This window comes from Homalodisca vitripennis, unplaced genomic scaffold (assembly GCF_021130785.1).
Source record: "Homalodisca vitripennis isolate AUS2020 unplaced genomic scaffold, UT_GWSS_2.1 ScUCBcl_781;HRSCAF=3485, whole genome shotgun sequence".
Lineage (NCBI taxonomy): Eukaryota > Metazoa > Arthropoda > Insecta > Hemiptera > Cicadellidae > Homalodisca > Homalodisca vitripennis.
In genome coordinates, this window is record NW_025776945.1 from 94,253 (window position 1) to 112,255 (window position 18,003).

General features: G+C 34.1%; 1 pseudogene; it reads right to left on the reverse strand.

Annotated features, from left to right (window-relative positions):
- LOC124371021 overlaps positions 1 to 13,357 on the reverse strand; it is a 38,169-nt pseudogene extending 24,812 nt beyond the window's left edge.
- Between the last annotated feature and the right edge of the window lie 4,646 nt (positions 13,358 to 18,003).

The following is an 18,003-nucleotide window of genomic DNA, read 5'->3' on the forward strand; positions in this document are numbered from 1 at the left end:
TATTTTGTTACAGTATGTATTGAAATAGTTGTTTTAACATAAAGAACTACAAAAACACGTTTTAGTATGGATGTGGCTCATTTCCCGCCATTTGGATGTCAAATTCGTGCTACTCCACCTGAAAAACTCCCAAATACCTATTTTCATTCAAATCCGCTGAAAAATGACCAAGAAACTAAAATGACTAAAATGAAGGATACCAAAGAGGGGAAGATGACCCTGTACTTCAGTTATTTATACTTCATCCAGTGACATTTAATTAATATCAAAAACTTATATAGTTAAATTTATACAGCACAATTTTATATAGAATAGACTTATGGAGAGATCTAAGAATGATATATGTAGCCAGCGAACCAAGCCCCCTTCTTCTTAAATTGAAAGCCTCGGTGCGATGGTGGATAATTTGTCCCTTACAAGAAGTAATTTGAAATTTATATGTTTTACAATGTGTGATGTAAAAGTATTAAACAAAATATTGGTCATGTTTAAATATGTTTGGTGAGTGTTAGTAATAATTTTGTTAGCAGTATTTTTGGAAATGATTGTATAGGACTGATAACCTAGGAATGGAAGATAAAGAAGTCCTATGGATGAATCTACATTCTACAAAGTAGGAATGATAGTAAGAGAATTAAATAAAAACTTTAATATTGTATAAGAGACTGTTTAATTTAAATAATAAACCAGTAATACTCGTTATGTTGTTTGATTGTATCACAGATGTAAAAATTCACTTTTACGTTGCAGGGCTATTAACATCCTATTATAACACAATTTTTTAGATGTCACAACATGCTCGCTCCCACTAAAACTACTCAAACATTCAACTAAATAAATAATCAAGTAGGACAGTGAGAGGCTTGTAAAACTGGAACACAGAAAGAATCATGTGAGATTCTTATGTACACAGTTTATACCTTTAACTGAAACTTGTGTTGGATTCATTGCTATTTTTTGCCTCTGTTTGGGCTAAAATTTTTGTTACCTCAGTAAACAATGACGATTTTAAGATGAGTTACATTTGACGACAAACGAAAACACAATAGCTATGTTAATATCTCACTGAGAATGTTTATGACCATTCATTCTCTTGATGCAATTGAGAATGTCCAATCATTTACAGCTCAATATGGAGTCCTTCATCAGACAGCAAGTCAGCAGCTAGAACCAGCTGCAAATATTCTCTCCCTCTCGTAGTCCAAAGACTTACAGTCCGATGCATAATTTCACAGCCTATTCATTCTTCTCTTGCACAACGTATTCCAAACAAGTACTTGGATGGTATTACTTCTATCACTTACACTCTTTCCTTCAGGAACCTCCTTGAGCACACCGTACAGCAGCACCGAAGACTCTGTGGACAGCACCAGAGCCTCGTATGTTTGCACCAACACGTCGTTGAGCACACACTGCAGGAAACCCGTGCCGTCACGTAGTGTAATGAACATCAGCGACTTCCCTGCCAAATAAATATGGTATGCAAATAACTAACTAAAGGTGAACAAACTCTAGAATAAACATAATACTTTCAATCATAATCAAAATTTGTATAGCTCATTTTATTAGACTAAATGTGTTACTACGTTTCAAGTTGCAATGTAAACTGATTGTATTAAATTATATTACTATCTCTGAAACTATTTTTAGATTTAATTTAATGGATTCATCATTTGAAATTTGAAACGGAATACAACATATAGGACCGTAATGGTGACTGATGGCGATGGACTTTCGATTCACGTCAACTCCATGTAAATATGGAATTGTATTACGACAGTTGTTGTTTACATTAAAAGATTGCTAGTCGACCAGGAAGATGTCCGTTTAATACACATAAGTCGGTTGCAAAACAGAAGTCAAAAGCACAACAACAAAACTATTTCCCATTTCCAACTTCCAGAAAAAATTTAGCTGCCACTATTTTTTGAAAACGACAATTCAAATAGCAAATTTAGCATACTTTTGTTTGAAGACAAGATTGCACGGTGTGAAACTAATAAGTAGTTGTGATCATGTGTGTATTAAGGAATCCACATTATGAGCACTGTTGCCCTCTATTACATTGTATTCAATGATGACACTTTACTATAGCAGTTTTTATTTTTAATGCTGAGTCACAAGATATTAGGTATGATCATATTTTTTAAAAGACTGTGCCTAAAAAATGATCAAGTTGACGGAACGATAACTGAGAACCAAAATCAAGGGATCTGACATAAAAAGTGGAATCAGTCCTTTATTATCAGTCTGCACATATGACTTGAAAACCTCTATTAATGTATATATTCATTTACTGTAGGCCTGTATGAAATCAATAAATAAATATATATAGTAAATTCTTATTTTGTACTCGTCTGCCTTGGAATCAATCTTCATCTTGGCTCTAAGTCTTATGCAAAAATCTATACTGAATAAAAATTAAAGAATTACACTTTATAGATGATCGTATTTTTAAGAACTCATTGGCATTGAAGCACAAAAATCTAAGTTTCTGAAGTGAAAAATGTATGGATTTGAGATGAATTCTTATATATAACGCTGTTTTACACTTTAAATGTTAAAATTGGAACCACAGATGTGCAGCCAGAAGCTACTAGTGTTCCTTCTTGATTCTGACACCAATATTCAACATAAATATTGATATATTTGAATTGGTCTTTATATGATCATATCTGATAAATAAGTATATACAATCTACTATGGCTAAACATTGATATTTCATGTCAATGTAGTTTAGTACGTCTTAAGCTGACTTTTGTTGGCAGAAGCCGCTTAACGTGGCATGAGCATTCATGTTGAGACACTTGTATATTACCAACCTGACGGTATAAATTTGATAAATTACATATTTATATTACCATCAAATTTTACTGTAAACTAAAATTCTTCTAAATGATTATGCAGATTGTACAAGTAATATCGGTGATAATATTGAAATGGTTTTGTTTCTATACAAAGAATCCCATAGAATTATGAAAAATTGTTCGGTTTTCATATGAAACCCCAAACAATTATGACATACCTTGTTTTCTCAACCGATGAACCCAGCCATATATTTTCACACGGCTACCTCTATGTTCTTTACCATTGAAGATTTTTATAAGTTTCGCTTTTGGTAAAGATTTGTCCTCTTCTATTTTGATCTTCTTTGCTTCTTCAAGATTCTTCAACCTGTTATCCGCATCTGTTTCTTCTTTCTTGGCCTTGTCTGCGGACTTGTAACTCTCTCGTACCCATATCTTCTGGACCTTCTTGAGCTGAGATTTTGCCACCACTTCGAATTTCTGGAATAATTTGAAGCACATTTAGGCTGAAAGGTATTAAATGCTTTTACGTCAGAAGGATCATTCTGTTAGATATTTCGGTACTTTGGGATTATACCGACCACACCCAGACATGAATCGTTATTTAACATTTCGCTTCTACTGATTACTAGATTAGCATAAAACAATATTTCGTCCATATAAAACAGGAATTGTCTTATCGCAAATCCCTCCCCATCCTCAGACAGAGGTCAAAGTCGAGCGGTCTAGTAGGTAACGTGATTGCTGAGTCGCGTCGCTTTCTTGTACTTCCGTGTTTTTACCTCTACATTTCTGCAAACACAAAAATTCAACAAAAACAAACATTACCAAACTAAAACTAAACTCTTTATTGAAAAAACACTCAAAACTTGTTTTTATTCTTGATCACATTCCGCCACCCAAAATGCGAGTGCCTCCGGCCATCAGCGCGGGCTTCGGCAGCACCCGCGCTGATGTCAACGAAAGAAAAACATCCCTCGAGATAGTACCTATCAGTAAAATATCAAATTCTAGAGGAACTGATCAGAAATATAAATTGAATTTTAATGGAAAGGCAATTATGTACCTTGCAAATCATGTGATGCCGCGCGGCCTGCCGTAATCGGGATTCTCGAGAAAAAGATAAGATAACAGCGACAACAATACCGATCACGATACCTGGAAATGCTTGTAAGTTTGTAATTACAGAGTTGTTTTTTTCGTTCTATCATGTTTGTTTCTATAAATTTATATTTTTGTGTTCTTCATACTGGTGTGGTCGGTATAATCTCAAAGTACCGATATTTCAAAGGATAAGGATATCCTTTAACACAGACTACATCTGAGAAGATTACATCTATCACCCACTCTTACTAGCAGTACTTGGCCATTACCCCCTCCCCCCATTAGCATGACAAATTGTAATTAAATAATAGTAGATACGTCTAATGAGTAAAAATCTTTTACATCAAAATAATCTCAATCAAGATGCCTAAAATAAGAAACTAATAGAGTAAGCAAAATGTACACACCTTTCCCTCCTCCTTTGCGTCTACATATATAGTTGGGAGTGGCTCCTTCCCAGCATGCCTCATTGCCTGCAAAACGGTCTTGAAAGGCTTATTTTCCGTTCCATCTCCAGTGTCATCGCAGCCAGTCTTCTCGGACGTATATATTTCACCTGAAACCAAGGCGAATTAACTACTGACAGTGTTTTGATAAGACATAAATATTAGAATGGCTTGATCATATAGAAAAATCCAATTTTATATATACTCTTAGATGAGTATTTTGATTAAAAACAAAAGTAAAGATTTAGTTTTGAACAATTATATTAAGGGATTCTGCGAGGAAAAATAATTCATATTGGGTCAAAATTACTAGTTTAACGGTTGTATTGTACATATAATGTGGGAGTGTATGGGAAAAATTAAAAACACGTAAAAACACGATCTACAATCTAGATCTACTTACAAGTGATTTTATATAGAAGATATATAACCAGAGTATGTTTACTGAACACTTAATTAAAATTCAAGATAGCCTAAATTATTTGAATCTACACTTCTAATCAAGTCGCTTAATATTAATCAACTTAATGTAGCCTATACTCGCTTACCTAATGATATATCACCCATTTTTGACTCCAGATCTGGCATCTTGTAAACCTTGGTTATTGCCTGGAACAATCAAAACCGTTTTCAGAGCCTTGTAATAGTGAGTTAGAAAGCTGGTACTGTATTCTACAAATATAAATGCCCACAGTTTCAATAAGAACCTATTGTAGTTACTGGTTACAAAACACTGACATAGCTTAATTGATTGCAATTATTTAATACGAGAATTATCCTCACTTAAGCTAACTATACTTCCCACTAACCTTGCAACATAAAGTCCTACCCACGTGGATAAAAGGAACTATAGACTAACTTGGAAACAATGCAAATAAACTTAATTACAACTTCCTACACTTTAAACAAATAATTTCAACTAGCATACAATAACATTCATGAACCCTTCCAGTGCCAGTAATTTTTGTTTGGATTCTAGTAAAAAAAAGTCTAGATTACTTTTAAAACATTAGTAATAATAGTATGCCAATCCAAACAATTATTCTCGTACGCTGATTTAAAACAACATAACTTTGTTATGTATTGGCCAATATTTATATTTTTGTTTTGGCCTGTAAAAAATGTGTATAATCAAAACCATCATAAAAATGTCAAAACTGTTAAAACCAATTTTTAATTTTTAGGGTTGATTTGTACAAAAATTAATTTTTATCAATAGCGAAGCGATGAAAAATTTTAGTAGTCTACTATTAGTCAGAAATCCGTGCAAAATAGGCTGACTTAACTATTAGCTAGAACGTATTTAGTTAACTGCTTCTGCAGTTTTATAAGCGTGGTTTGTTTGTGTTTGAAACACTAGTTCAATCATGTCTTTACCTATAAAGAGAAATATTGCACATCATTTCAAATTGCAAGTTCAAAGAACCATAAAAAAAACTGTAACTGTTGACTCTTCTGAGTCTCTATATATAGGAGACAACTTTATTGTGCATGTCTATTGAATTATTAAAAAATTGAAATATTATGGTCTGGAGAACAATGCTTTGTCTTTGATTATGTCTTATTTGAGCAATAGACTTCAGCTTGTCAAAGTAGGTGACCAGAGATCAGGACTTAAGAGGGTAGCGAGCGGGGTTCCCCAGGGCTCAGTCTTGGGCCCCTTCTTGTTTACTGTCTTCATTAATGATCTCCCTAAATTTGTCCCTGGTAAGGTTGTTTTGTATGCTGATGATACTACTCTGTTATCATCAGACAGAGACTCAAAATTAAATTATGTCATTATGGGCTATATGAGGGAAAGGTCCTATCTCTGGTTCTCTGCTAATAAATTAACTGTTAATAATAACAAGACCGAGGAAATTGTCTTTAGTTTACGTAATTCTGAAAATAAGTCTGTAAAACTACTTGGTATCAATTTAGACTCAAAGCTTAGCTGGGGAATCCATACAAACCATTTATGTATTAGATTAGCAAGAGTGATATTTCTACTAAAAAAACTAAAATTGCATACAAGTCTTAATCTAGTCATTAGTGCATATTACGCTTTTTTAATGTACACCTTCTGTATGCGGTTTTACTGTGGGGCAACTCTAGTGGAGCCAAGACTGTGTTTAAGTGGCAAAAGAAAGCCATACGCTGCATAGCAGGAATTAGCGACAATGAGTCCTGTAGGCCATTTTTTGAAGAACTGGGTATACTTACGCTTCCATGTATATATATATATATATTACACAGTTTAGTTTTTGTTAAGGAAAATCTTGACTCTTTCAATCTTACAAGCTTTAACCATGAATACAACACTAGAATTAAAAATACAATTGATGTACAATATGCTAGGTTAAGTAAAACTCAACAGAACTATGCAATAACCGGAGCTAGGCTATTCAATAAGTTACCATTAAGTGCTAGATCAATTTCTGTTGGTAGGTTTAAGAATGTTGTTGCAGAGGGGCTCAAGAGAAAAACGTTTTATTCTGTAGATGAGATTTTTAATGCTAATTTTAGTGACTTACAATTTTAAACTTTTAACATAGATATAGATTGTATTTATTTTAGGCTCTGTAGGCCTACTTAGTGATATTTTTAATATCATATTTGACTTTGTCAATACAATTTTGTAATTGTTGGACGACAATAAAATGATTCTGATTCTAAAAAGGTGAGCAATCAAGGATTTCGTTTACAAGCTTGTGCATAAACAGAATGTCATGAGTGAAGCTTCTTGATTCAAGGGACGGTAGGTTAACACGTTCTATATATTTATAGTAGTATTTGATGGAATCAAAGTAAAAAAATCAGTTCTTTACTTTTAATTTCATACCATAAAAAATCTACGATAGCTAATAATTGATTAATACGGTAGATGACATTGTTCTTGGCACTTCTTGCATATAATGGTAAAGATGATCCAATTGGCTCTTGGCACTCAAAGGGTTAAAATCATAAAATTACATACAAGTTTTGTATTTTCAAAATTAAATATTTTACTATCTACGAAATTTTAATAGATTGGTATCAGTGAGGTTAACAGCCAGAGTAGCCAATAAAAATGTCAACATTATTAACGTATTCTGCTCATCCTCTTGAACAAAATATATGTGGTTTTAGGGGGGTGGAAATCACAAATAACCTGGATTTTTAATAGCCTAATTGAAATGGAAATGTAAATTTGTGTACTGTGCTTCTTGTTATCTACAACTTTCAGTGTTATCAGATAACATATCAGTGTCTTGATAGCTTATCAAAGTGTTCAGTGGTCAAAACATTTTAGTTAAGCACAATCAGCTATCTCCTGCAGTACCCTTCATTGCCTTTTTATAACAATGGCTTCCATTACTCAATCACAAAGCGTTAACTCTAATACAGTTGATTAGTTTTGAAAGATATTTACGTATTTGATTGTGGATTATGTAAGCAGTTAAAATATTAAAAAAACTAATTTACTCTTATTTAATTGGTCATTGTTTTTTCAAAGTGGGAATATAAGTTCGTTGTGTATTCATGTGTTATGGCTACAGTACAATTAGCGGCCACCAATGCAATCAGATGATGATTATCAATTTTAAATATCGATACTATCGAGTACGACATTTGACCTACAGATATTTATAATTATTATTCCCAGCTTTATTTAGACTGGTGAAGTCATTACCAGCTGTTACTAGTGACATCATTATCACCTGTTACTAGTGACACCATTATCAGCTGATGCTAGTGACATCATTACCAGCAGTTGTTATTTCGTTTATGTTGAAGAAGGCTAGTGACGACAAGATGGGTATGAATGTGCAAGTATTAGCCATCATAAAGTTTTCATTAATACTGAACAATGGTTTCAAGAAAAGGAGCTAGTTCCTTTAAATCCGAGGTGTCGAGTTTATAATGAGGAGATGAATACCAGGATTAAAGGTGAGAATCAGACGGATTTGTTTCGCTGCAAGAAATGTCAGAACAAACACAATGTGTCTAAAAACGCAATGGAGAAAAATTTTTAAACATTTAAAGTTTGATATAATTAGCATAATAAAAAATCATGTACTATTTTAGTTGGAAACGAACTACTTAAGACACTTTGGTAAATGAGTAGTTTTAAACGGTATAAGTACATGCAGAAATGAAATGAAACGTTTTTAAAATATGATTTCAGTTGTTTTGTTTGGTTGGATACAAATCTGAAAAAGAAGAACTATTGTGTAGCGAAGGAGTGGTAGTTGAAATCGACGAAGCAAGGATTGGAAAAAGAAAATCGTGGAAGACTTTCAAGATTCAAGAATTCTTTATTCATATTATGTACAAAGGTACAATAAATAGCGTCAAATTACAAAAGGTCAAGACTTAGTACTAGATAGGACTTTAATATAGATTTTATTTATATTAAAATATATTATGTTATATACCAAACATAGAATGGCCCCTCCTAGATTCCTTATAACAGTTAGGTCAGAATTGCTTACTTCTAGCTGAGAAAATATTCATCTAGCGAATAAAGAGATAAATTTATTAAATAACCTTTCGCTTTAGATTTGAATTTACATAAATTATTTTCCAGTAAAATATATGCCTTGGTAGCATATACAAAAACTTTGTTCCTATATATTTAGTTTTTTCTTAAAAAAATCTAAATGATGTGTTTAATTGATGTGTGATGTGTTCTGTCTATTTAATCGAGTGTTGTGAATATGATTATTTACATATAAAATCGGGTCAAAGATCTGTTTCACGTAAGTCATAGTTTCTCAAATATAGAGCCCATATACAGTTAATATTTTTAGATTAGCAAAAAGATGTTTGACTGAGTCTTCTCTTTTTAATTTGCACATAATTCTTAATGATTTCTTTTGTTGTATTAAAATACTATCTAAATTTCCCTTTTTTGTTGCTCCATATATGCTTATCCCATAAGCAAGATGTGAGTGAACTAAAGAAAAATATATTATTTTTAATGTTTCCAAGCTACAGTACTTTGCCAGTTGTCTCAGAGCAAATAAGCCTGTTGACATTTTGCCTACCACATGACCTTTTATAAGGTACATGGGTAATAGGCATGATGGACTGAAATTAGCCTTGACACGATGGCTTAAAGAACGACCATTTTACTTGCTGGATGAGTTCTTAAACTGGATGAGTGAAGAAAATTGACATTACTATAATTACTTGACTGTAAAACCCACCAAATAGAAGATTTAAACTTATATATAAGAACTATTTATTGACCAGATGTATCTGTTAACTTTGAAACAAATTGAAAATCTTCATGTAATGTGACACCATTCTGATCTTTAAGATTACAAATAAAGAATTTTGTCTGACGTAGACATTTATAAGAGGGAGAGAAGACGTGGTAGATTCCATTTAGAGATTTACTCCGAAAATAACGTGATGCCGAATCACTAATCCCATTAGTTTTAAAACATACTAAACATGGAATAAAAATCATTACTGATCTATGGAAAGCTTATGTTGGACTAAAAACACAAGACAATTAATAGACAAAACTCTTTATTTCATGAACTTTGAGTACAGAAATGTTGTCAAAAGTTTGCAAGAGTTGGAACTTGATGAATACAAACTAGGCTTGCATTACAAATAAGTGATAAATCCATGTACGAAATTAGTTTTGGTTAACCTAAGCGAAATGTTACCTACATGTAAAATTGAAATATACAATACATTTTATTATTAAAAATGGCAGTCAATTTTAGAAAACTAAACGACATGGCTTTAAAAGATGATAAGACATGTTTTACGTGGCTTCAACATGTTGAACTCGTACCGAAAAATCCATTATGTGAAATTTGTGGGATAGAAACAACTGTAACTGTGAGGGGAGGAAATATGGTCGTCTTCAGTTTTCCTAATTTTGCTTATAATAATTTGTTTCATAACTGTAAATATTAAATCCATATTTTAATTTAAAACATATGATTGTTACTGAGGACTACAGATTGATAGTCTAGGATTTCAGATGCGAATATTAGTATCGATGATTACATTCTTCTATATAAAAAACCGGGTCTGCTTATCGTACCCTACCCAAATAGTTTAACATCTAGTTACTTTTTACTGTTTCCAAGGATATACTATGATTCTATTGTGGTGGTGGCCTCTTATTATACTGCAGCCAAAAGTAGTTCCACTTTTAATGTTCTATAATTTTGCTATTTTGTCATTTCCACCCATTGAAAGTGTATATTCAGGAGGACTATAGCAATAGGTTAATAATGCGAAACTAGTATTTTGTCACTTCAGCCGTTAAGTTCACAATTTACCAATAGTTTTTTTAAATTCAAATAGGGTAGAGTACGATAAGCGGACGACCCGGTTTTTTATATCGAAGAATGAAATCATCGATACCTAATATTCGCATCTCAAATCCTAGACTACCAATCGATATAAAAGTATCTATAGTCCTCAATAACAATCATATCTTTTAAATTTAAATATGAATTTAATGTTTACAGTGATCAAACAAATTATTATAACCAAAATTATGAAAACTGAAGACGACCATATTTGCTTCTCTGACAGTTACAGTTGTTTCTTTCCCACAAATTTCAAATAAACATGGGTTTTTCAGTACGAGTCCAAAATGTTGAAGCCACTAAAACATGTCTTATATCGTCTTTCAAAGCAATGTCGTGTAGTTTTCTAAAATTGACTGCCATTTTTAATAATAAATGTTACTTGCATGTAAAATTGAAATACTACCATACGTGTATTATTTGAAAGTGTTTACAGCTGTTGATATAGGTTTTTAAAGTTAATTAATTGTTCAAAATAATTCATCAGTATCGATTGATTATATCGATGGTTGTGATTACATAATATCGTTTGCCAATTTCGATATAAAAAACCGGGTCCGCTTATCGTACCCTACCCTTCAAATATTATTAACCCTTCCAACGCGGCTAAAGCCTAAAGACGCGGTACTGCCGATGCTTTAAACGCGGAATACGTCTACAAACGCAAAAGCTTTAATTTTGAAATGGCGAAGAATTAGTTGTTAAAACTTCTGTAAGAGAGCAGATCGATGTTCCTTTTGACTGTCGGGACTAGACAAAACGCTCTGTCACCATTGGTGGACGTAACGGTATCTACTCGGGTTGAAAGCAATCGCCGCCATTTTTTGTATGGCCTGTGATGCGGCATACGCCTACAGACGCGTTCGTTTTATTCAGCTGTTTAACTACGTGTGTGTTGGTCGTATGTTGGTTATATTGTTAAACAAAGTGTTTTGAATCAGTCCGTTGTTATTCTTATAGTGTTTTAGTTTGTTTTTACTAACATTTAGTATAATTTTTTGTTATAATAGCTAATCCAGATGATCCAAGTTTTGACGAATGAGCGCATTTTTGGTATATTATGTGTAATATTTTTTTTCAATTATTTGTTTTGTATTTTATACCAGTTTCACCATACAAGTCCAGTTTATTTATTCTAAATAAATAAGGTTTATAAGTACAATATTTGATTCATTTCTCTTGTAGGCTATCATATAAATAAGTTTGTGTTGAATTTCACATTATTACATTTCAAAATCTTAAACTGAACTTATTTATTTTATGTATACTAATTACACAGGAACTTCAGTTACAATTTAGCCTACTCATTATAAATAACCTGTATAAATGTAATGTAATCCGTCAAATAGTATTCCTATGTACATTATCCTGCAATGCAGTTTATTGAAAATTTCAAATATTTTCGTGTGTATAAAATTCTCAAAAATATGTAATATTACATGTTTATTATTTTTTCTTATTAAAGTAATACCAAGGTATATGAAACAAAAATTAGGGTATCAATTTACAATAACGTGACCATGGAAAGGTATGTTCATTTTTTTTTCTTGAAAACTACAATTTTTCCAGAAAACAATAGTGAAGAAAAAATTCGTCGGCAACGAAAATCAAAGGAGTTACGATTTTTTGAAATCCTCTGAAAACTCTGTTTTTGACAGTACCTCTGGCAATTTTACTGAAATGATGACGTTAATCCTGTCAACGATGCCTGCCCGCTGCGCACTGCTTGCTCTTTTAGAAAAAAAATTAACTCGAGCTTGCAAAAGTCGAATCCCAGATCACGTGATGCCCCGATCCTTATCCCTCCAAGTGTTGTTCGACAAAATTTTGTCGGTTATTTTCCATCCTTAATGCAATAATGCCCGAAAGGCATCAATATAATACAATGATATACTTTCCCCCCAGTTTATATGCACCTGTGATAATAATACTTGGCTATAAATGCCCAACCCATGAAAAAAAAGTCCATTTTTCATGGTCACGGTATTGTAAATAAATACCAAAATTAGCATTGGGAAATTAAAAAAAAAAAATTTTTTTATGTCTTAGCGTTTGACAGTAATTTAGATTAGCGCTTTAAGGGTTAAGTTAGGCCTATAGTCTACTCATCCAAGCAACATAATAAAACAAAAATCATCCCATTATGTTATTTGTGAAATAGTTTGAACAATTTAAGTGAGGATCACTACAAAAATATCATAAATACAAATGAGGGACTGTAAATGTATAGCACTGACTGAATCACCCCCACAATAAGTGCTTGACACTAAAATGGTTAAGAATTTTAAGCATATTGTAAAATACAAACTTGGCTACAATAAAATTTAAATTTCAACCGAAAACCAGTAGGATAATCAGAAATTAACACTTGGTTTATTTTTGAATATAACCAGTCACATTCTTTCGTAACCTATGTTTCAGAATATCAATACAGTAAATACACATTACAATAATGTATAAAACACGAAAACAACTAATAACGTTTGCTTACATGTAACAGATACAAAGTAAATATATCCAATCACTTTTATGTAGTTACTCTACAAGAGGAAGATAAAAGCGGTAGGATGACAGTTACTTGAACTGTTAAATTTCGTCTTCTGAACTTCTACTGCACCACATCACTACTACCACATACACCACAAGACCACATGCTGTGGGTGCAGGTTATTCTGATGCAACGATTTGGAATTATGTTGTGATTATAACCAACGTGGCGAAACATAGCTCCTAAAACCACAACACCGACAACTTGATTTTTTTTGTTTAGGCTATGTCATTTAGCCGCGACGTTCCCTGTGGTTTTTTTTCTATTCTGTGGTTGTATTTTTTCTACTTGGTTTATGAAAGGATTTCTATTGGTTGTTATTCGGTACAAACATGTATTTTTTAGAGTTAATAAAGTGTGGGAAAACAAAGAAGCTAATGGTTTTGGAAGTGGGGATAATGTGGGGATAATCCTCGTAGAGACAAACCTTGTACCCGATATAGATGATGATGAACTTGGCCTTACACATTATCAGATATATCGTTGCGATCGTTCAGATGAAACCTCAAACAAGATGAGCGGTGGCGGGTGTTATTTTGGGTATTCATGACAGATTGGTCTCCCAAGAGATAGTGCATCGTGCTTGCCCTGTTGAGTGTGTTTTTGCATCAGTTAGATTTACTGGTTTTTCTATGTTTCTAAGTGCTGTTTATCTTCCACCCAGCATGCCAGCCAGCCAGTATGTGGACTTCTGTGTTGCCTGTGAGGAGGCATTACTTTTCTGCAGGCACAAAGGGGCCTATTCTTATAGTTGGAGATTTCAATTTGCCTAACAGGGACTGGACATGTTCCATGGATGCTGAGCGGGATTCTTCCTTTCGGCCTGTATTGGGTTTTGTTAACCTCTTTCACTTGCAACAGTTTAATGGGGTTAAGAATGACCGGGAAGTTGTGCTGGATCTTGTATTCTCCTCATTGAAGAATGTATCGGTTGAGCTGGCTTTGGATCCGTTGATGCCTGTCGAGTCCCATCATCCCCCTTTGGACATTGAAGTTGTGTGCAATGGCAATATGAAAACAAGAATACAGTTAATAAGTATGATTTCAAAAGATGCAACATGGAAGCGGTCTTTCAAGACCTTGCAGCTCTGGCAGTACCCTATCTTGGACGATTGTGAAGATATTGAGTATTCCTTTACACACTTTTGTACTAGCCTGAGTTCCCTAATTAAATCTCAGACTCCAATGAAAGGTTTAGGGAAATCTTCCTTTCCCTGTTGGTTCTCCCCGGAATTGAGGGAGACTGGTTCTGTTGAAGAGGAAGCTTCATAGTCAGTATAAGGCTACTTCTGATATGAATATTTACACGGAATTTAGTCGCGTGAGAGGGCAGTGTAAGGAACTTTCGTCACTCTGCTATCAGCTGTATATTGAGCGGGTGGAAGGAGCTATGGAGACCAATGTTAAGGCTTTCTGGGCTCACATAAATCATACTAAGGACTCTGCTAGGTTTAATGCTTGGATTGTGTTTCAATGGTAATAAGACTGCTGAAGGATCTTCAGGACATCTGTGAACTCTTTGCCGATCACTTTTCTTCAGTGTTCAGGCCACCCACTAGGAGTACCTTCCTATGGGGACTGCTTGACTATCGGTTCTTTCACTGAGTTCTCTGCCTCTTGTGACGAAGTTGAAAAGATCCTCTCTTCTCTAGATGTTAATAAGGGGCCGGGGGCCTGATGACATACCACCCTCGATATTGAAGTACTGCAGTTGCATTCTTGCTCCCCACTTGACTTTATACTTCAACCGATTTTTGCACTTGGGTATCTTTCCTCAATGTCTGAAGACAAGCTTTATTACACCCATTTTCAAGAGTGGAGCTGTCTCCGATATAAAAAATTTCAGGCCAATTTCTATACAATCCAAACATTGGCTAAGGTGTTTGAATCTCTGGTTCTTGCTAGACTATCTTTTTTCTTTAAGAGTCACATATCTAGGGCCCAGCATGGCTTCTGTAGTGGTAGATCAGCTTTAACAAATCTGGTAATTTATACAGGATGATATTATATCAGCCTTTGCAAGAGGTCATCAAGTTGACAGTATATATATCGACTTCGCTAAGGCTTTTGACAGGATGAGCCATGTACATCTCTTGGCTAAGCTTAGCAATATGGGTGTCGCTGGACCCATGCTGCGGTGGTTTTGAAAGCTATGTTAGTGGTCGTCACCAGAAGGTCAGATATAATGGGGCAACCTCTCGGGCCTTCCCTGTGCTTTCTGGAGTCCCTCAGGGTTCTCTGTTGGGCCCTGTATTGTTTACCATATTTATAAACGATTTGACTTATGTTGTCAAACACTCAAAAATATTACTTTTTGCAGATGATGCTAAAATATATAATGAAGTAGCCTCAGAACTTGATTGCAGATTGCTCCAGGATGATTTGAATAACGTACTATTGTGGTGTTCTGAGAATGAAATGGAATTGAATGTATCTAAATGTGCAGTACTATCCTTCTCTCGAAGAACTGACACTCTGATCTTCAATTTTTCTCTTGGAGAAGAGCCACTTACAAGATCTTCTGTGGTCAAGGACTTTGGAGTTACAATGACATCTACATTGAGTCCCGACATTCATTTAGACTGTATTAGTAGGAAGGCAAGTTCGGCCCTTGGATTTATTATCAGAGTGTCCAAGGATGGTTTTTCTCCTGGAGCGTTAAGGACACTTTATATTCATCTAGTTCGCCCCATCCCTGGAGTTACTGTTCTCCTGTCTGGTCACCATATCAACTAGGCCACATTGATCTTCTTGAGGGTGTTCAGAGAAAATTTCTTCGGGTCATTGGTGTACAACTTGGATTTCGTTATGCGTATGTTCCTTTGGATGACCTAAGCCACCATCTTGGACTTCAATCCTTGGATTTCAGACGTTAAAGTCCTTGATCTAATGCTCCTAAAGGGGATCATCTCAGCCACTGTGGACTCAACTGATCTGCTTGGGAGAATCGACATTCGTGCCCCACCAGTCTCTTAGAACCAGACAACTTTTTGAGAGAAGATTCTGTCCAACCCAATATTCTTTCTTCAGTACCATACCACGTCTCCACCGTCTGGGGAACAGCCTTCCTATTGACTTTGATTTTTTCGCTATGGTCTGATGATGCTTTTAGGAGAAAACTCAGGAAAACTCAGTGCTTTGTGAGCTGGCATGTCCTGCTGCAGTAACTTATGCATGTTGTATTTTATTTATGTAGTAATTGTTGGTTTGTTGAATTTTTTTTGTACATATTTTCGCTCACCTAAATTTTGTATATTCTTGTAATTATTATCTGATAGCATGTATCTGTTTACTTTTCTGTCCTCATTATAAATGAATTAAGTTTTTTTGTTGAAGCTGATATGCATTTGGTGTATGTTGTAGCTTTTGTGTGTTAATTATTCGTTGTAATTACATACTTTTACCTCTTGTTATGATCATTGTCAATATTTGTTACAAGCCTTGTATATTTATCTATTGCTATGGCTTTTGCTAAAGTCATTATTATAAATTATATTGGTTCATTTTTTGCTATTTATGTATAAGATTATATATATATATAAAGTCCAGTTGCATGTTTGGCTTGACCCATAGCTTGTAAGTAGTAGTTTGGTTTGAGTGATGTTGCATGTTTGGCTTGACCCTTTGTAACTGAGTTTGGGTTTTAGTCGTCTTTGTTGAATTATATTTGTAATATTGTTGTATATTGATTGGTCCTTGACCGTTGGAAGTTGAAACAGAATATGTTAAGTTCTCATACATATATATATTTATCTTTTGAATTTGTTATAATATTGATTCATACTTTGCATGTTATGTTACAGGTTACCGTATTTAATATCATAAATTATTCTTTTATACTGAATATATTGTTGTTCATCTTGATGTTGGCTGCAAGTAAAATTACTGTATATTGTTAAAATGGTGTTAACCGTATATGAATGAATAAATACATGTTAGTTGGAGAGATCTTCTCGCCATGGGTCATCACAAAAAATTGATAACTTTCACTAAAATAATATGCCCTCAAGATCAAAATGCAAATTAACCTCCAATTTCACAAATAAAACTGGTGTATGGTCATGTGACTAAGCCAACCAATCAGTTGCACTATATGGCTCACTCTGATTGGCTGTGGGACAAAACATGCTTTGACTTAAACTGGTCAGAAGACAAAGCACTTTTTAAATAAATAATAAGTAAATAAAAATGCCTTTATTAATCCAGCGCTTCTCAGTACAATACTGCTTTTCAGAATTACTGTCGTCTAAAAACTAAAGTAAATACAAAAATGACACAAACTTATCTAGGCCTAAGAGTAAATACAAGAAGTAAGATAACAAATAAATATACAACATCAATGTCTATACCAAAGATTTTAAAAATTTTTTCTTGAAACTAGGGCTTTATAACTTTTTAATGGGTTCGGGGAGGTCATTGTACATCTTTGGCCCAAAATAAGAAAAACTTGTTCTTCCCAATTCTAACTTAATTTTGGGAAAGTGAAGCACTCCATGCTGGCGAGTGCTGCGCAGGGAAACCTCGTCTCGACACTGGAGCCGGTCAGTAAGGTACCCATGCACTCGAAGTGTAAGGGCCTTGTGCACCATACAGCACGTCATTATCCTCCATACGGTCGCCATTGGGGCAAGTTTGGCAGCCTCGCAGTAAGCTGTCACATGGTCATATTTTTTCAAACAAAACACAAACCTAATGGCTGTGTTTTGAATTTGTGGGATCCTACCGCAGTCCCCCTTGGAGATACTATTTCCGTATACAGGATAGCAATAGTAGAAAACAGACAGGATAAGTGACTG